A 27,048-nucleotide genomic window follows, 5' to 3' on the forward strand; every position below is an offset into this window, starting at 1 on the left:
GGATGGGGGGTGCGATGGGGAGGGATCGGTGAAGGACATGGGAGGATGGGAGGGAGAGGAAACTGGGATTGATATGTAAAATAAGATTGATTCTAAATTAAATTGAAAAATGATTTATCATTGAAGCTACAAGAACAAAAAACAAAGAATTCAAGGAGGGCAGGAACCTGGAGGTGGATAGAAGCTGAAGCAGAGACATCAGAAAATCACTGCTACCCGCTTGCTTTCTCTGGTTTTCTAAACTACATTTTATCATACAGCCCTGGATCTGCCGAGGGATGTTACTTCTCATAGAAGCCTGGACACTCCTATATTACTCAGCAATCAAGAAAATGTCCCATAGACATGCTTAAAGGCCAATCAAATGAAGGCAAGTTCTAAATTCAAATTATTCCTAGGTGTGTCCTGGTCTGTTTTAAGTTGGCAGAAACATACTCCAACACCACACACACATACACACACACACACACACACACACACACACACACACACAATTTAAAGTGCATTTTCTTTGTATTTTTTTGTAGTTGGAAATAGTTCATAGTTGTTATTGTTTTTTCTTTTCCTTTTTTTATCTTATTACTTATTCCTAGAAAAGGAGAAATATTTAAGATTAAGTGGCCACTAAGTTCTCCCAGAATCACCATCAATGTTATTATTATTATATTATCATTTTTGCTGGAGTAAAATCTGAAGCCTATTCCCACTTCATTCAGGTAAACAAAGAGTCGACTTTTCATATGGAAATGGGAGAGTCTCTCAAAGATGGGTCCCCCGAGCAGAATATATTCCCCACTGGTGAGTTTTAAGATGCGCTTTGCACATAATTGAGAGACGGCAACTTGGTAAGCTTGTTAGATAAGCAAATCTATGCAGAAAGTCTGTCACTCCCAGAGAAATGAAAACTGAGCGGAGGCAAAAAGTCGGATTTACATGCTACAGAAAAAGCTTTTCTTTATTTTAATCGACACAATTGGATTAGACTCCAGCACCAGCATGCATTTCCCATTGTTTGCTTTTGATATTAACTGCAGGAGACTCATTAGAATTTCATGGAGGTAATTGTTTCTGGGTTACATCCTCAATTAATGACTATAATTGAAAGATGGGATAGGACTGTGATGACGTGACTGTAATTTAAGTGTGAGATGTCTGGGCCTCTATTTGCAATGCATTTCTTATTGTTATATTTTCTTTTTCCTGCTGTGGAGGAGTATTTACGAGAGGCAGAAATAAATGCATTTCAAACAGCAATGTCTCAATCAAAACAATGAGCATATTGTACACTGGGTGTTGTTTTTCCTGGGCTGTTTTGTGACTCTGGAGCCCTCGGCATGCTATGTATGCATAGAAAGAGTATGTGCTCAGATCTTTTGGGAGGACCTGGAGGAGGAGAACATGCTTCAACAATGGGGAGGTGGGAGAGAGGCTATCTCTGCCCTCGTTATGTGCTGTGTTACAATTGTTTAAATCCCAGCAGCTCAGCCTGAACTTGTTAAGGGTTTCCTAATCAGTTTTGGATTATGTCATGGAGGGAGACCAGAGACACTCTCTCAATCCCTTCATTATGGGCTCCCTTCTGCCTGTCTCTTCTTACATACCCCCATCTTCCACACAGGCAGACAGTAACCTCATTAGCTTTTTGAACAGTGCACTGCTGATGGTCCATAAGCCTGAGGGTAGCTGGAAGCAGCAGCTGAACAATTATCTAGGTTTAGCAGGGTTTTGTCCAGACCCTGAGGAGAAAGCTCACAGAGCAGGGATCCCGGTTCAGAGGAGTACATCCAGGGCCAGAAGTGAACTTTGACATTCATGATATACAGTTTTTAATGTGGATGGCCTTTGTTTTCTCAGGAGTCTATTGACATGGTTTGCCATGGCCCTGGTATCCCCATAAGTGGGGAGGCCTAGATCTGGAATGTGGAGTTATGGATTGAGAGGGGTCTCAGTGACAACTGTGTACTATTTCCCATGACCTTTGTGCTTATTTGATCATTCTGCTTAACACTGCTTTCAGGGTACACCTCCCTTGTTCTCTCTCTCTCTCTCTCTCTCTCTCTCTCTCTCTCTCTCTCTCTCTACCACTCTCTTTCTCAAGTACCTCCATTTATCCCTCTCACCACATCCATTTCTGCATGAATTTTACCATGGTTCAAGTCTTTGAGCCCGCAGTCATTTTTAACACCCCTCTTCTCCATCTGTAGAATACAACTTATAAATGGCCCTAAGCCTCCATTGCAGTACCTCCTATTGACAACAGTGTCAGTGGATACTCAATTGATAACAACACAATACTGATTTCAGACAATTGCTTACTATATTTTAGAGGGTCTTTCAATGTCAACTGAAAGTTATTATTCCATTAACATGTCAATATGAATATCAGATATTGATTTCTTGTATGGAAAAACGAACAACAAAGTGTAAGACATAGACAGGCAAGAAGTTGTTTTTCTCTGTGAGGCATGGAACAAGGAAGATCTCTGTTTTGTCAAGAAGCGGCTCATGAACAGTAGCCAATGAGATGAAAGCATCGAAAGCAGAGGCATCAATTGTGCAAAAGCCTGGGATGAACTTTAAGGCCTCAAAGGGAGAGGAAAAAACAAACAAACAAAACAACCCCCAAACAAGGAAGGTCAGAGGGAAGCAGTTTAGATTGGTAGGCCAAAGGGAGAGCATCTAGGCCCTAATGACTCATAGTAATTACCCTAAAAATAATGAAGCCAGCAGAGGGAGTCTGAAGGGCATGGTCAAACCTCCATGGAAGGTTCTGGAAACATGACTAACTGTAGACTCCCACACCCACTGTGCTATCATTAGTCTTCATGTGTCAGATTCTCCTGCTTAGACTGCTGTTCCCAGGTTTTAAACCTATTTTGAGCATGGCTTGTTGTATTTGACTCTAGATTCTTACTGTAAAGAATACATGACTAACTGTTTCCTTCCACATTGTGTGTGTGTGTGTGTGTGTGTGTGTGTGTGTGTGTGTGTGTGTGTATGCACACAATCAGGTTCACGTGTGTGTGCATGCACATGTGTGCAGAGGCCAGAGGATGATTTCAGATGTCATTTCTTTGGTGCCTTCTATCTCCTTTGAGACCGAGTCTCTCACTGGTCTAGAATTGGTCAAGTAGGTTATGCCCTGGAATTTGCTGCTTCCCTAGAGCTGAGAGTCTAAGTATGGGCCACCATTTGTTTTTTAGTTTTTATTGCTTTTGTGTGTGTACAGTAGATTGGGCCATTCTTGACAGGCAAGCATTTTACTGACCAAGATATGTTTCCAGCTCTTCATGCTGTGTTTCTTAAAAATTTATTTGGCCATACTTTTTAAAAATGTGGAACATTGATTGTCTTCTTTAGGAAAAGCACTGTGCATGGTGGGGCTCTGCAGATTCTCTCTAGCCTTGTCACTTGAAAGAGGCACTGCGCATTTTATGGTGTAACCCTCTAAGGAAACAGGAGACTAGCATGTTATGAAACAAGCTGTTTTGTGAGTAGAAAGTGGATGGTTTCATTTTTTCTAAAAGAAAAGAAAAAAATAGAAGAGTAAGCTTGCACACAAAAGCCTGGGAAGTTATATAACAAAACATCACCAGTTCTCTCTGCTGTGATTAAATATTCCTTTGTTTGCTGTTCTGTAGGTCTTTGAAACACAAGTCTTTTTTCCCCTTTAGATGAAACAAATGAAAGATATTGAAGAGAAAAAACAGCGATTAACGGGTGACAGGAATCCAGTGTCTCAGCCAGGTGCCCAGAAGCCTAGGTCTGAAGCTACAGGAGATGCAGCCAGAATGAGGGTGGCCAAGTGTGGGGGGTTGAACACCCTTCTCTCTCTTTCCTGCCGGAATCCTGTTTATCCAGCTGTTTCCCTGAATTTGATGCCCCTTGTAATTACATTTAATGAGACTCCGAATATTAACTGGCACAATAGCAAAGCGATGTGAGTAACTTTCAATTTGAATTGCTGCAGAATCTAACCTACCACACACACACACACACACACAAACCCCGTCCACACCAAAGTGTTCTACAATAGCCACAAATGCCTTCTGACTACTGCTGTGGCTCACCTGTCTCCATTCTCAATTCTTGCTGCAAAGGTCGTTTTTGGTTGCATGGATCTATAAAGGATCATTTTTTTTTTCTTACAAAGAAACCAAAATTAATGCATGGTAAACACTGTACCCCGACTTAGTGTTAACCTCTTTTCTTCAATACACTATGTAGAGTTGGAATTGTTAAGCAAATCCAACCTTGAAATAAATCCATGGAATAGAACTATGTGCCCTTTTTAATAAAAGGGCCTTGCTGCATTACCAAATGGAGAAGAGAAGGAAGTTATACCAAATACTTCTCTCCACAGAGTGAAGATTGCTGAGGGCAATTTATTTAAACAACAACAATGAATAATCCTGATTTCTTGCCTTTTATTTAACAAACAACATTAAACAGGAAAGAGGAAGAAAGGACTCTTGGTGTTAAATCAGGAATAGATGAAGGTGATGCTTAATTTCCAGTGCTTTTCAAGTGTGCACAAACCTTTTCCCCTTTATACTGTAGAATTTTGAGGAATGGATGCAAGTTCTGGACAGCTTGCTCCCCCAAATCCAACAGATTGCATCCCTGCCACCTTCCCGGTATGTGAGGCTGCTTTTTATAACAAGTTAATATTGCAATCCATGTCGCAACAATTTCTGTGTACCAAAATGGAAAAATACAAAAAATATTATGTTAAAATTTTGACATTCTTTTAAAAGCAATTATTTTAAAGTAGAATACCATGTCATCACAAAAAAGGCCAGGAAGATTTTAAGAGCCACAAAAATCACTTTGTTAAAGAAACCCTTCACTGAGAGAAATGTTTTGTCACAGATTATCATTGCTAACTAATATTTTGTAAAGATTATGGACCTCTGAATTCATTTGTTGTGTGTGTGTGTGTGTGTGTGTGTGTGTGTGTGTGTGTGTGTGTGTTGAATGCTACATGAACATATGATTGTGCATGTTTGTGCTTATAGACCAAGTGAAGACTATTATTCTCTGCTATATTTCTTTAAGACAGGATCTCTAGTTGAAAACTCCAACAAGACAGGCTGTTCAGCTAGGGATCTTCCTGTCTCCACCTCCTACAGCTCCTGGATTGGTGGTAAGTGCACAGCCATTCCCAGCTTTTTAGTGGGTGAACTCAAGTTCTTATTATACGTGCAACAATTGCTCCTTCTCCAGTTTCAACTATTTGTTTCCCTGGTGGCCAAATCCATCACCATTTTCTGCATTCTTACACTTTCCTTCACTATTGTTCATGCTTGGAGCAACAAAAGGAGGCACCTTGAAATTAAATGGCTGAACACCTAGAAATTAGCTGACATGAGGAAAATTTGAGTTAATTAACTTCACAGTTCTGGTTCAGAGAATGTAAATCTTATGTTCATATATATAACTTACATGGTTTGGGGGTTGACTTAAAAGATAGTAGTTTGTTTTTTTTATCAGTTTTCTGAGTTTAGACTGAATGTTAGAACTTTTAGGCATGGAAACATTAAACTCATTTAAGAGAACTTTGGATTTGGGTCAAGTAATGAAGGGAATGGAATTCTTTTGGCACCAAACCTGATTAACCCATGGTTTTTCCAGTTTAGATCGTTTTATCCACATACCCTTTGTCTTCCTCAGTCTTTTTATGTGTCTGTCAATACAACAGTCAGTAATTTTCACATTTGTATTTTATTTTCTAGCGTCTACTTATAAGTGATACATAGAAAGGAAGATGTCGACATGTGTTATTTTTGTATGATAAACTATAGATATTTTTCTTAACAGTTCCTCTTTCCTATGATAAATTGCCTCATTTTACTCATCCACAGACCAGAACTTCAGAAGAAATTCAGATAAAATACTTTTAAAGAGAAAATCTCTATCATCTATCCATATCTATCTATCTATCTATCTATCTATCTATCTATCTATCTATCATCTATCTTTCTATCTCTATCCATGTGTATATGTGTGCCATTGGGTGTAGGTACCCATGTAAGCCAAGAGGCATCAGATGTTATAGGTCTTACAGAACCTACAGGTGCTTGTGGGTTGCCTGACTTGATAGCTAGGAGTCAAACTCAGTTTTTCTGTATGAGCCATGTATGCTTTTACCTGCTGAGCCCTCTCTTCAGCTCTCCATTTAGACTCTAAATAGTATTGTGAGCTGATTAGCTCATATGTTAGTTAGTTGATATATTTTGTTTTAATATTCTTTTAGTGTTACTGGGGTTGAAATCTAGGATCTAAAGCATGCCAGGCATATTCTCTACCACTATACTTCCTTTCGTTACTGGTCAATTAGTTTTAAAGATTGTTTATCTTGGGATTCTGCAGATCATTTTGAGCAGAGATTTGAATGCAAGAAAGCTAGTATGAAGTGCTCTTAGGTTCAATATCTGTGCATAAGAGAAGAGTGTGTTGTGTCAAGAGCTTCAGTCAGACTTGGGAAATGTCTTAGTTCATCCTTTGCCAATTCAAGTATGGAATGAATTTTCTAACTTGTCTCAAGTTGGAGCACAGGAACTGAATCTTCACATTTCTACATCCTCCAGCCAAAGTTTTAAGATGCCCAAGTAGCATGGCAGAACTTAGGCAAAACTGGATTTCTTTAGACCACAGTGAGTCCAAGAGTGGCTGATTGCCTAATGTGGGAGAATTATGTCCTTTAGTGGTCATATGCAGCACCATCACAGATGGACCTGCTTTATCTCATCCTTTTATGAGTGTCATCTATCCCCTCCTGAAAAGTGGTCAATCAGACACACTCAACTTATTATCTCATGAGTCCCTCTGCTCAAGTTTGGATAGAAACAGCTGGTGTTGTGTTATGTAGATGTTGACATGTACTTAAATCACACTGTAGTTTTGTTGATTCTTGAATAGAGATTATGAAGAAACTCTGCCAAAGTTTCAAACTCAATCTGGCATCTGGAGCAAATCAAGACATGTGTAATCCACGGGATTCATGAATAAATAGCTGTGCAGAATGCAGAAATCATGTAGCTAATGGCTGCCACACCATTTTTACTAACCACAACCAGTTACTTGAGTTTGGGATAAGGATAATAGTTAACTCATGTCAGATATTTACTCTGGTTGGACACTGTTCTAAGGGCATTGCCTAAGTTAAGTACTTTTATATCACAATAGCATGGTAGAAGGAGCCTTAGAAGTTTTATTTTATAAGAGAGAAAAATCTCAGAGATGTTAAAAGGCCTCTGAGTCAAGATGTAGAACTCTCAGCCCTGCGCACTCTGTCTTCCTGCATCCCACCATGCTCTCTGCCATGATGATAATGTACTGTGCCTCTGAAACTGTAAGCAAGGCCCCCTCAATTAAATGTTTATCTTTATAAGAGTTTCTTATGGTGTTTCTTCACAGCAATAAAAACCATAACTAAGACAGTACTGGAAGGTGCTATGTAGGATACTAGGGCAGCAATCTTGCTCAGCTGTGAAACCCATGAGCTACAGTAGCACTTAACTTAGCAAGATATACCCATATAGGTATGATAATGACACAAATATTATGAGGATAACCAGATGTTTTCGGATTGCATTTAAGGACCACTCCATGAAATGAAACATAATGCCTGGTACTGTAAATCTAGCCAAGAATCTATGAATGGGGACCTAATAAGAATAAGCATCAGCAGTGAATCTACTATTACTACCTTGCTAAATGGCACAGTATTTAATTGCTCTATAAATTCCTTATCTCTACATAGATCATTGCTCTCCAGATTCATCAAGAAAGTTTCTTTATGCTGTGGATGGTGGCCAACACAGAAATTCACAACTGGTCAAAGTATGGTGAATAAGTGTCAACATAGTGCTTAGCCCAAAATGGGGCATTTATATCATACCTTTGCCCCAAGGACCATATAGAAGAGAGGGCAGGAAGATGTCAAGGGTCAGAGGTAAGAGAGGATCAGAAACAGTGCTTTTTGAACATGACAAGGCCATTGAACTCATGAAATCACAGCTACTGTGGTTGCCTATACAAGATTAAGCCAGTCAATATATTCCAGTGTGTGTGGCAGAGTAGGGCTCAGGAGCCTTCACTCTTAACTGAAGAGTTATTGATAGTTGGTTGCTTCTGGGGGAGGGAGAGCCCGTTTTCTTTAAGAGTTGACCTGGTAAGTCAACTAGACCATGTCTTATACTTCTGAGTATATGGATAGCACAAATTGGACTCAATTGGCTGCAAAAAGAATGTTGAGAGGATGGGGGAAGACCTGGGAGGAGTTAGGGGAAGGAATACAATTGACTATTATCAAAATACATTGTATTTGTTTATGAAATTCTCAATAAATTAATAAAATATTTAAAAATCTTTTAAGAAGACTTCTGTGAGAGTCTATGCATTCCAATGCCTAGTCTTAGCTTTTGCTGCTGCTGGCAGTCTTTGGTACCCAACTTATAGGCAGATCAGCCTCTTCCTTCAATCATATGGTATGTCCTTGGGACATTCTCAGTTCATTGTGGTAAGTAAAAATCAAAAGAACAAAAAGGAAAAACCAAATCAAAATAAAAAAAAATACCTAAAAAATTTCCAAATTTGGGGGGGGGCATTGAAGGTAGAACTCTCGGTATAGTTCAGTGGTAAATCACTTGTTTAACGTGTTTGAGGCCCTGGGTTCAATTTCCAGCACTGTAAAAAACAAAACTAAATTTAAAAAAGAAAGTTTCCTCAAAACTGTTTGAAATGTACTTTACATGGCAGATATTTATTGGCTTTCCATTTCAAAGGCTCAGACTTGTAAGAAATACTGGCTCTGCAGATATACACCTATATGCCTCCCATTGGTGTTTTGATGAAACTCTTGATTTATGTCACCTGAAATATGATGACTGCATATTATGTTACTTTGGAGGAAATGTTAGACTCAGGGATGTGTGACTGTCCCTGATTAGCTCTTTCTGGCTCTAGGGGACCAATGGGGTATGGCTTGAGGGAATGCATACAGGTTCTGAGAAGAATTCAAGAATCAAGTGTGCAGATACATGGCTCATCCAAGACCTATCTCTCTAGGTAGTGTGTGTTAAAAAGCCCCAATGTCTGTCTTGTGCCAGCAAAGATCTAAAATGGGTTCACCCAGAGAGAACAGAACTCATAGTGGAACCTTCGTGGGTTTGTAACCTTCAAATCACATTCCCTAGGATAGCATTATCTATATCACTATATGGCAAAAGCACAAGCAGTACAGACTTTATAATTTAATTTTCCTATGGTTAGCTGTATAGGGTAAAAAAATCCTAGCTTGTGACGGTTAGTATAACTGTAAACTCGACACAACCTAAAGTCACCTGGGCATAGTCCTAGTGAGAGGTTCTTTACTTTGGTTTAGGATATGAGAAGATTTGGGTTATTGATGTAGGAAACTCATCATTCCCTCTTCATGAGCTCCTGAACTGTATAAGAGTAGAACAACTAAGCTGAGCATAAGCAAGCAAGCAAGCTAGGGAACAAGTGAATGAGTGAGTGTACATATGTTCATTCTCTCTTCTTTTAACTGAGGATGTGATGTGACTAGCTGTTTTAATTTCGTGACATTTTTACTTCACTGATATGCCCTGGAATTGTGAGACAAAATAAACCCTTTCTTCAGGGTCACTTACCAATGGAACAGAAATTAAAATAAAACATAATTATTACCAAATCACCTGGATACTTCTAATAATGTGGGCATATTTAACTAGATGTTGACTGTGATAACTTGATGCAATATTTCTAATGTTGGAAGCTTAGTTTGACCTTGATATGTTATGGAGTTACTTCCAGACTACTTTTCTGAGCCCTACTCATTGTTTTACTTGAGGGAATTTGTTTCTGTAACATCTCCACCACCATTGCCATCTAATTAGTGTTCTACTAGGGTTTTACTTCCTTCCACTTACCTTCACAGGAACAAATCCAACTGACTTTTTTGTTAGTTTCTGATTTGGAAGGAAAAGGAGGTTGTGATAATACCTTAGGACAATATGCAAAAATCCTTTAATAAACATGTTGTGCCCTCTGGAAACCTGCCTTAAATACAAATGAGGATCAACATTTTTCAAATAATTATTTGTGCTTGTATTACATCCTGACCACAGTTTCTCCTCCCTCTTCTCCTCCCAGCCCCTCCTTCACTCCCCATGCACTCTTCCTCCTTTCTCTTTAGAAAAGTACAGGCCTTCCAGGGATATCAACCAAACATGGCATATCAAGTTATAATATGACTAGGGAGCTCCCCTCATATCAAGACTAGACAAGGGAACCCAGTAGGAGGAAAAGAGTCTCAAGAGCATGCAATAGCATCAGAAAGAGCTTCTTCTCTCTCTATTAGGGGCATCACAAAAGTGCCAAGCTACACAACTATAACATACATGCAGAGGATCAAAGTTAGACTCAAACAGGCTGCCCTATTGTCAGTTGAGTCCCAGTGAGCCCCTCTGAGTCCAGGTTTGTTGATTCATTGGATTTTCTTGTGGTGGAGGAACATTATTTTTGATCGCTATTCAAACAGCACTATTCATCTGCCTAATCAGATTGTGAAAACTTAAAATCCTTGTTTTCAAAATTAAGTGTGCTTTTCTGTAAACATAAAACTTCTAAGTAATGCATTCAGCATAACCATTGGTGAAAACAAGCTGCAAAGGAAAGAATGGGAAAGAAGATAAAGTGTGGCAAGCGTTAATAAGCTACAATAGGATAAGCAGAGATTAGTCCATTGACTTGAGTACCAAATACATATGCCATTCATATTAATCTACCATCTATTTATCTTCTACTATCTGTAAGTCTACTTATCTATTTCTAATCTCAGAATTAAATTCTATCCGGATGTGTGCTAATGTAGCTCATGAACAGTCCAGAGATGTTCTGAAGAGCTAATGGTGTTTAAAAGCATCAGTCAGTTTTGTATATGGACACTCAGCCCTTATTTGAGTAAAGAAATTATGTGTTTAGGATCTCTGTTCTTAAGTCCTTGTCTGACTATTTAAAGCCACTGTGTTTTCATTGTCAAGGACAAAACTAACAGTCTTCATAGAATTTTCTTGCAGATTTATTGAGAAGGGATATTAATGTTTAACAGTCTTCCTTTTGCAGATTAAACTAATTTTTCAAATTTCTGCTTTCAGTCTCAATTTCTTAAAAACTATTGTCAATTTTTACCATATAGCCTTGAAATCATATAATTATATACATGTAATTGAAATTATATGGACTTTAGCAAATTGTATTTATATCCCTGGGTATATATATGCATATATATCATATATATATATATATATATATATCATGTATGTGTACACAGATACATATATACATGCATACACACTCACATACATACCTGTCATATATATACATATGTATCATGTATATATACATATATGCCTGTATATATACATATCATGTAAGTATATGACAGACGAATATCAGCAACTAAAGAAAAAAGGCTGGAGGCCGTGAATTTAAGAGAGCAAGATGTGGGGAGGATTACACAGGACGGACTGAAGAGAAGAAAAGGAAAAGGAAAATTAGATAATTATATTTTGATTTCAAAAAAATTGAATTAGTTTTAAGGATTGTGTCACTTACTTATCAGACACTAAACTCTGCTGTTCTGGAAGTTTCAGGACATCCCAGGGACATCATACAGCAACTAGTTAAGTGAAGCCAGAGCTTCCTACCCTCAAGTAACTGGTTTTCACAGTAGCTCAGGATAAAGTCGAGAGCGTCATTTTAGAACATTTAACGAAATCACAGTATGTGTCACAGGGCGTGGTGAGTACAAGAGGAAGAAATCAAACTGAAGAAAAACTGTGATATGAGAAAATGGGAAAGTCTACTCTGATACATTACTGACATGCATTTAAATTTAAAATGTTTTTATGAACACTCAAGACTACAGCAAAGCATCCGATTTCTGGAGTGTTAGAATTGACTATAACCAATCAGAATAACTACTTAAAAAAACAAAACAAAACAATGATTGGCCAGGTGTTGGTGGCTCATGCCTTTAGCCCCAGTACTCAGGAGGCAGAGGCAGACAGATCTCTGTGAGTTTGAGGCCATCCTGGTCTACAGAACAAGTGCCAGGATAGGCTCCAAAGTTACACAGAGAAACCCTGTCTCAAAAAACCAAAAATCCAAACCAAACCAAACCAAAAAACCCCCAAATTAAAAACAACCCCCCCACAAAACAAAAACAATGACTTGATACTGGCTTTTGACTTTATTATACAATTATACAAAGTGACCAACATCCATTAGAAACAACACCACAAATATCAGATGTTTATCTCTTCCTTACCTATTGACTTCCCATGTGATATGGCCTCATGATGCTAGGATAGAGCATCAAGACTGAGCTCCCAGTAGATCACAAGATCCCCAATGTCAACCATCCTCAGTGCACTGTGTGGCTTACTATATGTTCTTCTGTACACTAAGGAAACCAAATGTATTTTTGATTTAGCCTATTTTGAAGTTGCAATGGGTTTTTCACAATCTCCCCATCATGGGGAAGTATTAAAGTGCATTCTGCAATATGACAAAAACAAGCATCACCCCTCATGTCCATCTGCTGAATAGTGAAGACTGGTATTGAGCTGGGTAATGATAATGTGGGAGTAGGCAGTAAGCCATTCAACACTGATAACTAAGTAATTGTGAATTCCATTTAAAATAAGTCATTTGGTCTTCTCTTTATCTGCTTTCAGAATAAACATGATCGTAGACATGGTGTAATGTCTAATCTATTTCTGAATGTAATGGCATTGAAATATTTTGATGGAAGTAGGAGGACACATAGTAAAATATTCATGATTCACTGGTCATCTGGTAAATCCCTGAAGAAATGCTGATATGTACACCGCTGCCTTCTCTCATGAGCTTCTATATGCAACAGATGAGTGTAATTGTCTATGAAACAAAACATCGGTATCTACATATGAATTTCATATTCATGGCAATGGATGGAGACTAACAACAGTGCTTCTTATGTAAGTATATGTTTTAGAGGACATGTCTATATGTATTATTATATATAATGATCATGTATAATAGCATTATTTGGGAGAAAATATAGCAATTTTCCCCAATTAAAATTTTTCTGGTATGATTCACTTTCAAATAATATAATATTCCTTAGTTCTAGGAAATCTTGTAAATCATAATTAGACAAAAGCACAACCATTGTAACTGTATCACAGATCAATTTATTGTATTTTGCATATGTTACCATTTCCTATGTATAGATATGAGTTTTGTTTAAAATTATTCATTATAAAGAAATCATCAAGGGATACATTTGGAATCCTGCTGTCTTCTGGTGTTTGAGGGCATTACACTTCACTTTTTACTGTCGGTGTCATCAGTATTAGTTTTAATACTTACAAAGATTAGCACTTCCTTGTTTATGTCATTAAACACTAATAAAAGATAATGAAAATTTTCAATCATGTGAAGGGGCTTTCCTGCCATGGGAGTATTCAGGGGAGAAAAAAAGCATTATTTAAAATTCAGCGTTCCTCACTGGAGAAAAAAAGTCATATCTCTTTATGTGAATTTAGTAAAATTGGCTACACTGTAGTCCTGGATATCAAACTAAGGGTCTTGCTTGTACCAGATAGGCACTGTACCACAGAGCTACATCCCTGGCCCCAAGAATTCTTAATAAGTGTTCTCGTCCATATATAAAACCATGTTACATGCTCATATCTATGTACATGGAGCTACTTATAGCTACTTATTTCACAAAACGAGATAATAAGTGATTTGGGTGGACTAGAGAGGGAAACAAGGGAAATGTGAAATTTGGGTCTCCTGGGCCCTCTGATTTTCAAATTGTTGATTAGGGTCAGAAGGGCCCCTTTGATGACAAGCATTGGAAATTTGGAGTGTGAAGACAAAATCTAGTCAGTAATTTGAAGAAAGGGTTTATCAGCACTTAGATTCAGATTCTTATGCCTTTGGCAGCCCAATAAGGTAGCTCTCCATTAGAGGGGGTAGGATAGAGATGTCAGCAATTACCAGACTCTACTGGCAGCATTCTTGTAAAATCCTTAAAGGAGAACAGGTAAGACACAAAGCATGCTGGTGCACAGTGCACACAGGTGCACTATAGCTGGGAGCTGGGCTGCAAACAGTCCTGAAGCAGTCCTGGGGAGACTTCGTGGAAAAAGTGGAGGTTATGGCGACTAGTGGGTTCTGCATACACAGATAACAGGTAGAATAGACCCATGGTTTGTGGCTTTCAGTACAGGTGTGTACTTACCAAATGTTATATTCTAATAGTGGAAGCCTGTAATAGTTTTTTTCCCCACAGCTCTGGGCATAGGTAGGATAAAGTTTTTAGTGTTTTTCAACCTGTGGGTTATAACCCATTTTGGGCTCAAATGACCCTTTCACCTTATCATTCGTAACAGTAGCAAAACTACAGTTATGAAGTAGCAATGAAAAAGTTTATGGTTTACCAAAGGGTATCAGTGTTAGGAAGGCTGAGAAGCACTTGCTTAGACAAAAAACATTCTTGGGTTAGGATACTCTGTGTTTGCTGTCTCAGTGACATGACCAGTGGTTCTCACAAAGGTGAAGTATGTTACAATCTGGTAATCTGAGTTGTGTCAACTACCAGTGATACTTTTTAGCTTTGCACCTGTTTATTATCCTATTATCCTATCTGTATTCCTTTTGTGCTTAAAGAATGCCTTAACTATGCCTGTTCCTTCATCTAGGCAGCAACCCAACTGTTTTCTTCTAAAAGTTCAGTCAGGGAGAAGGCAATACAGAGAAGCATTGGAGACTGTATTGAGTCCTGAACATTTGACACAACAGCTGAGCCTTTAAAATTAAAAAAAGGGGCTATCCGTGAAGCTATGAACATTAGCTGCATCAAAGCAAGAGTATTAAATGGTTTATTTTTGGACCATATTAGGCAAATTTCCTTTGAGGATTGACCTCAGGTTCTTTGCCAAAGTATAAAAAGCAAACAGAAACTGTTTGTATGTCTCAGCCCCATATGGCTTTTCTATTGATCTCCCTTCCCATGGTCGGTCGATTGATCATCTCCTTGGAGACTTTCAGCCATTTTCACAATAGAATATGCACTGTATGAACTAACTGTGAAATTACTCATGCTAGTCAATAAACAGATTGACTGCAGTGTCTGGTTTCATCTAGTCAAGTTGGAAGTGCAGACAAGCTTTTTGCCCTTTGTCAAACATGCTTTTTTCTAAGCAAAATATGTTTGAGTTAAGAATACAAAATCTATATTAAATAGAATTAATCCATCTTTTACCTCCAGAACATGGTGGCTACTGTTTAATACCTCCTGACAAAACCATCAGACAGTAATTGGCATCAAGGAACTAGACCAGTCTCGACACTAAAGCTGTCCCACTAGTGTTCATGCTAGATTCAACAATGTGCCATACCCTGGGCATCTTTGAAAATTTCCTGTTATCTTCATTTTCCACTTCTGCAATGAAATAATAGTGATGTAATTCCTTAACTAAGCATCATTAAGTTTACTGAGTAGAGACAGTTAAGATAAAACAGATGGAAATCCCAAAAGAAAGGAAGATTAAAAAAGAATAATTAAAAATCATATTGACAAAAACACAAGGACAAGGAAAGGATAGAAAGAAGGAAGAAAAAAAGATAAATGGGAGGATTTACTATGAAATACTGAAAGCCTTACTAGGTATTTCTTTAGTTTACTATTCTTCAGTTATTTGCAGCATTAATCTTCTTCAAAATGTTTTATAGATATCAAAAATTGTTAGCTTTAGTCAATTAAATAACATAATTAGACTTAATATTTGTCATCATGAGTCAAAAATAAATTGATATTATAGCTTAACTTTTGTCTATTAATTTCTCTTAGTAACAAAGACATATGATATTGACACCATTAACAAGAAGAATTAAGATAGGTCTCCTATAAGTTAAGTAGTCATTTGTTTCTTATCTACTTTACCTTATGTTGCTGAAGCAATTCAGAATTCATATTTACTATGAATAATCTTGGTATCATGATGACATATAAAAATGGTCTTGTTGGGATACATCTTCATATTAGTGTTTGATATCAAACAAGACTTATAACTAGTCCACAGGATGTGGTGGGAAAATCACAATTATACATTGGTAGTGGGAATGTAAATTAGTTCAGTCACTATGGAAATCAGTGTGAAGGATCCTCACAAATCTAAAAACAGAATTGCATAGCACCCAATTTTATTACTCTTGGAATATACACAATGATTGCTGGTCCAAACATTACGTAAATACCGGCACATCTAAGTTAGTTATAGTTATATTGACAATAGCCAACTTACAGAATCAGTCTAAATGTCCATCAATGGATGAATGAGCCAAGAAAATGTATACTATATGCACAGTTGAGTTTTATTTGGCCACTATGAAGAATGAAATTATGTCATTTAGAGGAAAGTAAGTGGACCGGGCGATAATATTATGCAAAATAGATCAAATTCAGAAGGACAAGGAGCACATTTACCCACATATGTGAACCTAGATTATATGTAATTACATGTACATATATTTATGTATATTACATAAAATTATTATGAGAGTGAGTATTTGAGAAAATTAAGAAGACAACCAGGTGGGAGATAAGGAGACAGAAGAAGATAAGGGAGAAGAGCATGGTTAAAGAACAGGATGCAGTAAAAATGCAAATATGCTTATGTAACAAAATCTATCATTGTTTTATAATGAACATATTCTAATAGAAAATAAAATAAAAAAATAAAGTTATTTTGAGGTTTGACAGAAATTCTGAATTCTGTTTCTCTGCTTATCTATTCAGCTTGCTGTTTACTTTGTTTTTCCTTCTGTCTTTATTTAGACCTTTATCTGAAATAATGTGGCAGGTACCACTATTTTTGTAACAATACAAATTTTCCATCAGAGTGTGCAAGGGTCTGAACAATTCTCCCATACTCTACTTATCTGCTTTGATGTTTCTGATTCTTTCTTTAGATAGGATTTCTTGTGTTATTTTCTTTTCCATGATCAAAGAAATGTCACAAAGCTCAGGGGATTCATATCTTAGTATGAAGAAAACTCAGGGTATGGAGGTCAGAAAAGTTGAAAGGAAACATCCGAGTAGTGCACCTTTGTGAAGCCCAGTGACTTTTTCAACTTTACATTATACAAAGATGATGTGACAGGCTGAGTCTGAAATTACAGCATATTTATTTTTGTTGAATAAAATGAACAAAATCCCTAACACATGAATCAGATTGTGATATATTTAGAGCAACTTTGAAGAAGGTCTACATAGTCTAATGATTATTTCATCAACAACACAATCAGAGTTAAAATTTTAAATTTGAGGATTCTGGCAGGGGCAACATAATCAGAAAGCCTTCAATCTTATGTATTTTGAACACAGTATGTTCAAATTCACTGAGGCAGGAAGAGAGCAGAAATGGGATCTTGTCTTCCTGGTCAAAGTTCTTGAATTACAACCAGGGGAACAAGATGCAGACATGATCCAAAAATCCAGAGTGAGTTCATAAATGGATAGGGTAAATCATGTTCAGAGTATCCTGGAAATACAAAAGTGGGTCCAATGTGCCTAAGAATCCTGGGTCATTGTGGAAAACTAGAGGAATGAGGAGTTAAAAGTGTGCTGAGACCACAGGTCATATCCAAAGAAGATTCTAGAGCAGTAGTTCTCAGTCTTCCTAGTGCTGTGTGTGACCCTTTAACACAGCTCCTCAAGTCGTGGTTACCCCTAACCATAAACTTATATTGTTGCTATTTCATAATGGTAATTTTGATACTGGCTTGAGTTGTAATGTAAATATGTGATATGCAGGATATCTAATATGTGACCTCTGTGAATGGGGTATTGACCCACATGTTGAGAACTGCTGGAGTCTGGGTCTTGATAGCTCATGCTACCTCTCTCTATAGAATTTTTGGACTGTGAAACAAAGAGAACTTGATAAAAATCATTTTGGGGATGAAAAGATAGTCTGCTGGCCAATCTCTGCCACCCAAGCATGAGGATTTGAGTTTAGATGTTAACACATATAAAAAGGTAGGAATGGTCTAACACTCCTTGTCTTAATCAGCGTTCTATTGTTGTGAAGAGATATAAAACTATTATCATTATCCTCATGGCAAGCAGCCAAGCATGGAAGCATGCAAGCTGACATGGTGACAGAGAAGTAGCTGTGAGTTCTACATCCAGATCCACAGGCAAAAAGATGAGAGAGAAAGAGAGAGAGAGAGAGAGAGAGAGAGAGAGAGAGAGAGAGAGAGAGAGAGAGAGAGAGAGAGAGAAACAGGAACAGAGAGAAAGAGACAGAGACAGAGACAGAAACAGAGATTGGACCTGGATTGGGATTTTCAAACCTCAAAGCCCACCCTCAGTAACACACTTCCTCTAACAAGACCATACCTACTCCAACAAGGCCACTCCTCCCAATCCTTCTCAAGTAGTGTCACTCCCTGTTGACTAAGCATTCAAATACATGAGCCCTATCTGTGGCCATTCCTATTAAAATCACCACATTCCTGTAAAGCCAGAACTGGGGCACAGGCAGAGGACCATCTGTGGAGTGTGCTCACCAGTCAGTCTTATAGAATCAATTAGTTCCAGATTCCCCCACAAAACATAACAAACAAACAAACAAACAACAACAAACAAAGTGAAGAAGTAATTGAGGATGATACCACTAATGCCAATTGGGGCCTCTATGTCCACATATCTCTCTCTCTCTCTCTCTCTCTCTCTCTCTCTCTCTCTCTCTCTCTCTCTCTGTGTGTGTGTGTGTGTGTGTGTGTGTGTATGCACATGCACAGGCACACACACACACACACACACACACACACATACACACACACACCCATCAATGATTAGGCTTGACTTACTCTGAGGCTTTAAAAAATAACTGGGGATGCAGTAATAAAGGTGACTCATGGATAGAGTCTATATAGAAAGTCACAGGTGCTATGGGTTCAGAAATAAGATTAAGCATCAAGGTGATGACACATACTGATGGATAGAGCATCAATTTGGGGGAGATGACCTACAATGTATAACTGAATTGGAACAGGGAGCTGCTTCTTAGTGTCACTCTGAAAAGACACTTAACACCAGATGTATGTAGAATGGTTTCAGGCTCTCCAGTGATCAAGGATAACAAATAGGTGTGCTCAAGTAATGTTGAGTCCCTCAGGATTGCGTTTCACTTTACAAACCAAGCTAAAGGGACATGTTCCCAGTCTACTCACACCTTCTGTCTGACTTGGAAACAGGTCGGTTTCCAATCTCTTTGCTATGTTTGGTGATTTGCTAGAACAATTTACAGACCACAGGGAATGCTGTCCCTTGTGTACCCATTTATTACAGATGGTGATTAAAAATACTATAAATAAATAGTCAGATGAAGAGATCCATGACCCAACCATAGAAGGTTAGTCTCTGTGGAGTGGGGGCATGTTCTATTATTTTGCTTTTTTTTTGCAGCTGCTGTTGTTGCTGGGGATAAATACCACAACCAAAAGCAAGTTGGCAGTGGCATTACTTCAGCTTACAGGTTATAGTCTACCATTGAGGGAAGTCAGGGCAGGAACTCAAACACAAAGCTGGAGGCAAGAACCACAGAGGAATGCTACCCAATTGCTTGCTCTCTTACTTGCTCTCTGGTAGCTTAGGTCTGCCTGCCTAGGGATGAGACTGTAGCCAGTAGGCTGGGCCCTTTCACATCAATCAACAATTAAGACAACTCCCCACAGACATGATCATAGGCCAACCCCTCTATTTAGACTCTTTCCCAGATGACTCATGGCTGTGTAGAGTTTGCAATAGAAACTGACCCAGATAGAATACTTTCCTCTAGCATTTGGATGCACATTGCTACCCAGATACTCCCCAAACCCTACAGTTTAGCCATTTTCTAGAGGATTTGTGTTGTTAGGTAGAAAACTTTATTACATCATTGTCTATGGGTGATTCAGAAATTCACCACCTGCTTTCCCCTCTACAGAGGTGAAGGGCAGAGTGGGTTTAAAGTTTCAAGCCTAGATTATATTGTTGGATCCCTGGAAACCAGCTCCCAGGCTTTAGGAACTTCCAAAAGGTTTCTGGATTACATAAGCTCAAGCAGAAAGGAGCTTGTTATGCACAACTAAAGATGCTCATTTCACCTCCTTAGCTCTGAAGCTATTTTGGGAACAGTAATACCAGGGAGAAGATAATGAAGGATGCTCCCATTGCTCTATCATGATCACTTGGAAAGTGATGGGGATCGTAGGAGCTCTGGCCTGGAACCAGAGACAAAGACCAAAAATATATATAACTTATTATTTTGCAGTGTCTCTGTGATTTTTCAAAAACATTGATGAAGTTGCACCAGGAAGAGCATCGGCATCATACTGTTATCTCTGAACCATGTCTTTAAAAGCCTTTCTCTTCGTTTATTTTCTATGTTAGCAATATATCAGACTGAATAATTCATGAAAGTTTATTCTCTGCACACTTTTGGAAGCTGAAAGTCCAAGCAGGTGCCTTCATTTGCCAAGGGCCTTAAGAAATAAAGAAGGTGAAAGAGGAGGTGGGCACATGTACCTGAGACACAATAGAAAGGAGCGATTATCTCCATAACAAGAGATTTCCTAGTACTTTACTCAGGCCAAAGACAGACAAGGAATTCTCAGTTTTAAAGGTCCTACTTTTCAACACCACGATGGCTGTCAGATTTCAGCATGAGCTTCTGGGGGTACACACTTACTCCAGCTACCACATATCTCATGTATGTTTGCCACATTTATGAGTCATAAGTGGACTTGCTTTAGTTGCAGGTTGGGGAGAGGGCCTAGAGTATTTCAGTGGCTCATCCATGCCCTCTTCACTGTAGATTTTAGCATTTGCAGAGCAATGGTTAAAAATTTTTGTGTTAGTTGATTTCTTGTCACATGCTAAAAGTCCTTGGGAGACTGTGGCTGCGGATATAGGCTTTCTTTTGCACTTACTTAATGAGGGTAGAGAGGATTTTCTTAGTGCTCTAGTTCATGATGTCTGTCTGTCCCCTTCTATCTACAGTCCTTTCTTACACAGGAGCAGACTCCACTTCCACCTGAACCATTTCGTGGTTTTATTGAACTTTTAATTTTGGAAGAACAGAGAATGAGATCTAGGGTGATGCTACCCTGCCCTAGACAGCTCCAGGAAACAAACACCAGTGACATGAGCAGCACGTGTTATCACAAGTTTGGTTTTCTGGATGTGGCAAAGCTGAGCAGAGCGTATGACGCAGCTACATTTTGTTACCAATTCAGTCATTGTCCCAACTGCAGGGTCTGGGGTGCATCCCTTGACGTCCTGGTTGGTGTGACATCCAGTGATACCAAGACCTGAGCAGTATCAAGCGAGCCACGAATCTCACAACTGGAAGCAGTGTCGGAGGGGAGCCCCAGCCTCAGACCTGGGAGCAGAGTCAGAGGTAGGTAGGTTTGAGCTACAGGCCCTGAGCAGCGTCAGTGAGAGACCTGAATCTCAGCCCAGAAGCAGCATTAGAGGAAGGACTGAGCTTCAGGCCCGGAGCAGCATCAAGGGAGCCATGAGTCTCAGAACCCGCAGCAGTGTCAGAGGGAAGCCCTAACCTCAGCCCCAGGAGCGAAGAGTGATCACTGGGTAAAGCAACAGTAGCACTATGCAGCAGTAGCTTCCAGAAACTATTACAAAAAGTTCCTCTGGAATAGAGCACCTGTGTCCCAGCCAGCATCCACTGCCATTTCTCAGTGGGAGACACTCCACTACTACATCTACTGACTCAGCTCCAGCTACACCTCCAACAGGAGGAGCGTCCACGGGGACTGTAGCCCCACCCGCACCTCAGGGCGTGACCACCTGAGCATTGGGCCCACTTCCACCAGGAGGAGAGTTCACCTGAAGCTCTGCTCTACTTGTGCCTGAAGGAGCTGTCAATGGAGCCACAGCCCCTAACTATACCAATTGGAGAAAGAGAAAACCCCTGAAGCACAAGCTCCACCTTTACCGATTAGAGGAAGAGATGCATAGACAACACACTCAACAATGATACCTAGAGACTCAGGAAGCCTACCATCTGTAGGCTGCTGCAGTGGTGGTCGGGAAAGGTAGACAGCTGTACATTGTCAGGCATACAAATGATATCTGTGCAGTATAGCTACAACTAAACCACCAGCAGCCACAGAACTAATGCAATTTATTCTCTGTGACTAGTCTCTTCAGAAGCAATTATAACATATAATGATATCTATGGTAAGGATAATAAGGCCTTTTCTGGGTTCGAGGAATCTTTGTTTCTATCAAAGGAGCTTTGGGGTCTCTCTAGAGATTAGGCCATGCATTTATTGGGAATTAGTGGGTGATATTGTTGCTTCCGAAACCATGGCACAACACTGTGATGTTCTTAGGGACAGAACATCCATCCATTAGATGACAGTATTTGTTGCCAGTGAGGAGAGGAATCCTTCCTTGGCTGCTGACCTAATGATTGGTTAACATCAGGCTCCAGAAGGCACACATTTTTATGGTACATTAATATTTTCTTGCCTTTGTTATTGCTGACAGGAAATACATAATAGGTCTTTCCTCATGCATGAAGCTTTTCATTTGTAAAATTTTTCACTTCAATAATAAGACATTTGATTAATACAGGGAAGCTAGGTTTTAGAGGAAACTCATATCATTGTTGGTCATACATGATGCAGAACCTTCCAGTATTCTATAGCAAAATGTGATGGTGCCTTCTGAATGAAGCCAAATCCAGAAGAAATAATAGTAAGTAAATGTTAACTATTGCAATGGAGTTGGATCCTATGGTTGGTGAGCTATTTGTTTTGTGACGTTCCCAAGGGTTATTTTATTGAGAGTTTTGCCATTAAGTGGTCTAATTGTGTCAGTGGATGGGGGCATTTTGAATTTGCATAATTTCCTCAAGGGACCTCAGCTGCTAATTTGGTGATTAATTATCCATATTACACATTGTTTATTTGACCATGCCTAGATTAATTTCTTTTTCCCAGCAAATCACATTTAGATATGAATTTGCATATCTTGATTACATTTTAATGTCATGGCTATCATTGTCTCTTCCCTGGACACCTCATGAGCTCATATAAGAGTGATCAAGCAGAGAATGATGGAATGTCTTAAATGACATCCCACATCAGTGGACAGAAAATGCGCATGACTTATTTTTAATGAAGAATGTGTTCCTTAATAATCCAGTAAATTACAATATTTGATGTGCAGTATATTTTGTGTTTCTAATATTTCCATTTTATTATTGCCAACCAATGTTAATGTCTTAACTTTTTTAATGTTTTTATCAATACAAATATATATCTGTATGCATACATATATATACACATACATATATATTTATGACTAAAAATTGCATTTTATTTATCTATAGTGTGGCATTCTGTTATCAAATTCTAACAAGCTTTATAATCACATCAGGCTCAAGAATGACTAGAATTCTGGTTGCCCTGTGCTAATACTACTTAGACTCATAGAGTGTGTCTCAAGTTATTTTATTTCATTTATACACAATGTATCATTGTTATTTACTTTATGGAGTACTATCTCAATTGCAGATAGTACCTACTCATTTTTATTCATTGTTAAACTGTCTTATGAGAAAAATTATACTTTACTTGTCTTAAAAAAGAGCTAATAAATTTTAGAGACAGACAGAAAATAATTTATTTTTGATAAAGAACCAGGAAGTTGTGGAGTCAAAATTAGGATCTGCGTGACACGACCAATGTTGCTTGCCAGCTCTATAGACATGGAATACCAGCAAGAAAGGCTCTTAACTAGCAACAAATAGATTCTCCTGCTTCATTAAATGGAAATAAAATGAATGAATTGGTGCTTTGCACTAGCTATGAATAAATGATCTGTATCAGCTCTATGCCCACAGAAGACTGAATGAGTGAATTAATGCATGAGTGAATGAATGGGTGGATGATAACATGGTTGTTTCCTATACCAATGATACAGCCAAATAAAGAAATTCAATGTCAACTGTCTACCCAGATGTTAAGGAAAGACAAAGAAGCCTTCCGGAAGTGAATTTGGCAGCTTTGACACGAAGATCCACTATATTCAGGATGTAGGGGTAGGACAAAGGCACAGTTCTTCTCTTCTTCTACACTGAGCTCTCCCTAGCCCATCAGATGGAACTCGGAAAATGGGTATGTAAGAATCCTGAATAAAATATTACATCCATCCAAACATTTTGGATACCTTGATATCTGCAGGTAAAAGATAACAACTGTCAAACAACATCTGTGCTTAAATGGGAAAGGAAGTTAGAATCTGCTGCCTGCGGCATTTCTGTAATTTCCAAAGTATGAAGTACTGAAGTCTCATTGTCATCAACTGGGTAGGTTGATGGCTACAGACCTCAGAGCTGTGTGCTTACCTGATTGGCATCATATCCAGGATATACTAGGATATACACTGAATTTCCTCAGTTTCCCCTCATATGAGAAGGATTAATAATATTATTGATATATATCTATATCTACATGTATCTTAAATGCAGTCATATGCCACTATATGACTATCATTGCTAACACAAATAAAACAATAATAATGTAAACTATGTATAACAAAGTTTTAATAAATTATAATAGTAATTAATAATATTAAAGCCAATCTAAAATGTATTGTTGTTTCTCAACTATTTGAACCATTGCTAATTGCTAGGTATATTAAAAACTAGTATATTACTCAAAAATTTACATTTTTGTTGTTTATTTTCAGGAATCTGAAACACAATTTGTTCTTGAGTAGCCAACTTTCAAAATTCGGGTTTGCTATCATCTTTACTTTCTCCTTTCTATATTCTGTTATCTTTTTCTCCATGAGAAAGGATGCTAGAATTAATCTCTTTATTAATTATTTTTATGTAGGTCAGGACATCAGTGCTGACCTGAAAATTTTCAAATAAATAATGAGAAGAGTATTAATTGTGGTGTGTTTGTGTGTGTGTGTGTGTGTGTGTGTGTGTGTGTGTGTGTGTGTGTGTGTGTGTGTGTGTGTGTAATCCAGAGACAAGTATTTTCTCTACAGCTCTCCACATCTACTTTTTGACACAGGGTTTCTCATGGAACCCAGAGTTCACCAATTTGGCAAGAGTTGCTGGCTGTGACACTTCTATATTCTTCTCAGTACCAAGATGATGAGTGTTTATCACCATATGTAGTATCTTACATGGGCACTGTAAATCTGAACTGAAGTCTTTATCCCTATACAGCGAGAACCGAGTTGACTAAGTTATTTTACCACCCCCATAATGATATTTAGGATCTTTCTGGAAGAAAATAGCATGTCAGTTGGTGAACCATATAAAGATTTTCTGTCCCCAGTGTGGGTGGGCATTTATTGGACTGATTGCCTGGCTATAGGCAGGGGAAGAAGAAATTCACTTGCTCTTCTTCATCAAGAATGTCCTTGTGCCCCTGTTGCTGGACACCAGAGCTCCTGGAGCCAGGAACTGTGGATTCTAGTAAGATATAATTCTTTCTTAGGCATCCTGACTAATCCAGGAAGGCTGTCCACCATTTCCATCTTGAGTTCTATCGTAGGCCTGCTTGGTTTTCTAGGTTTTAGGCATCTGGGTCTTCTTGACTTCACAAGAGCTAGTTCTCATTTCATAGACAGTAGTAACTGTGTGCTCACCATTTCATTTCCATGTATCCAACCAATTAACTGAAATATTTAAAAAAACATACAACTGCACTTAGCATGTTTGCATATTCTACATTGTACATATGCATGTATATCCTTTAACATTTTGATACTTTATATAATGCTATTATAATACTCTAATAACTGATAGAAGGGAGTTCTATGAAAGCTCAAGAGGACAACAGTTGGTGCTACTTAGACAACTGGAAAAAGCTTTACCAAAGAAAAGATTGTAGACCAAAGATCAGGAGGTGGGTGGACACTGGCAGATGCACACTGTGAAGATATTGGCATTAAATCAAAGTTTCAATGGTGTCTAAGTGAATATTAAATTTTGTGCTTTAGGAGATTTCTAGCTTCTGGTTTTGCAAAAGACCTATTTCTTCCTTTAACTCTCAGATACAGGTTACTGAAATAATTCCACAATAGTGCTGGAATCTATGACAGTCTTTTTAAAAGAATCTTGCCAGTAAGGCATCTTACAAGGGTTCTTCTACTGTTCTGTATTTTCTGGGAACACTAGAGAGTTGCATTAGGTTGAAGATGGAGTAGAAGAAACAGATTATCTCAGAGCCATCTAATGAGTGAGAAAACCAGGTTTACAGCCACACAATGGATTTATTAATATTCTAAAGGAATTTCTTAAGGATTACTGACTTATTAAATGTAGACAAAGGGTAATTAGTTGAGAATAAGGCACTATGTAAGATTTCTTTCCCTCCTCTCTCTCTTTCCCTCTCTCTCTTCCCTCCTCCCTCCCTTTCTTCCTTCTACCTTTCTTTCTTTCCTTCCACTTCTCCGTTTTCTTCCTTCCCTCCCTCTATACTTCCTGTGTTTCAATTTTTTTTTTTGTTTGGAGAGAAGTTTTTCAATCTAAATCAAGGTAGCTTGGTAAGGGCTGGGTTTACTGACATACACTAGCATACAAGTTCATAGGATTTCAGGATACAACAGTATTGTTGTGTATGTTCTGGGACTTTCTCCTAGTGTCTGTTTCTGAATTCACTGTTCTGTATAGAGGGTTGTGAAACAGACATACCTAATAGTTTCCTCCCAAAGGATGTTCTCTAATGATGCAAATGTAGGAGAGCCTGGTAGGATACTGGTGTTGGCTGAATGTGCAATGAGTTTCACCACATACTACAAGGGAAAGGATGATCAACAAAGGATCAGACATTGCTTTGCCCCTACACTGCCATTATAAGGATTTAGCTTAGAGAAATCAAATTGTCTTTACCCACTTTCTTCACCAGCAAAACAGAAGAAGAAAGTGCCTTCATGGAGTT

General features: G+C 38.4%; 1 long non-coding RNA gene across 1 annotated transcript; it reads left to right on the forward strand.

The window, feature by feature from the left end:
* The first annotated feature begins 717 nt into the window (after window positions 1-717).
* Window positions 718-24,752, forward strand: LOC113833324. The gene is made up of 6 exons (XR_004771568.1): window positions 718-798; window positions 3,675-3,940; window positions 5,063-5,146; window positions 7,766-7,957; window positions 12,750-13,031; window positions 21,370-24,752. It is a non-coding gene; the product is annotated as an uncharacterized LOC113833324 (long non-coding RNA).
* The last annotated feature ends 2,296 nt before the right edge of the window (window positions 24,753-27,048 follow it).

Source organism: Cricetulus griseus (assembly GCF_003668045.3).
Source record: "Cricetulus griseus strain 17A/GY chromosome 1 unlocalized genomic scaffold, alternate assembly CriGri-PICRH-1.0 chr1_0, whole genome shotgun sequence".
In the NCBI taxonomy this organism is placed as follows: Eukaryota; Metazoa; Chordata; class Mammalia; order Rodentia; family Cricetidae; genus Cricetulus; species Cricetulus griseus.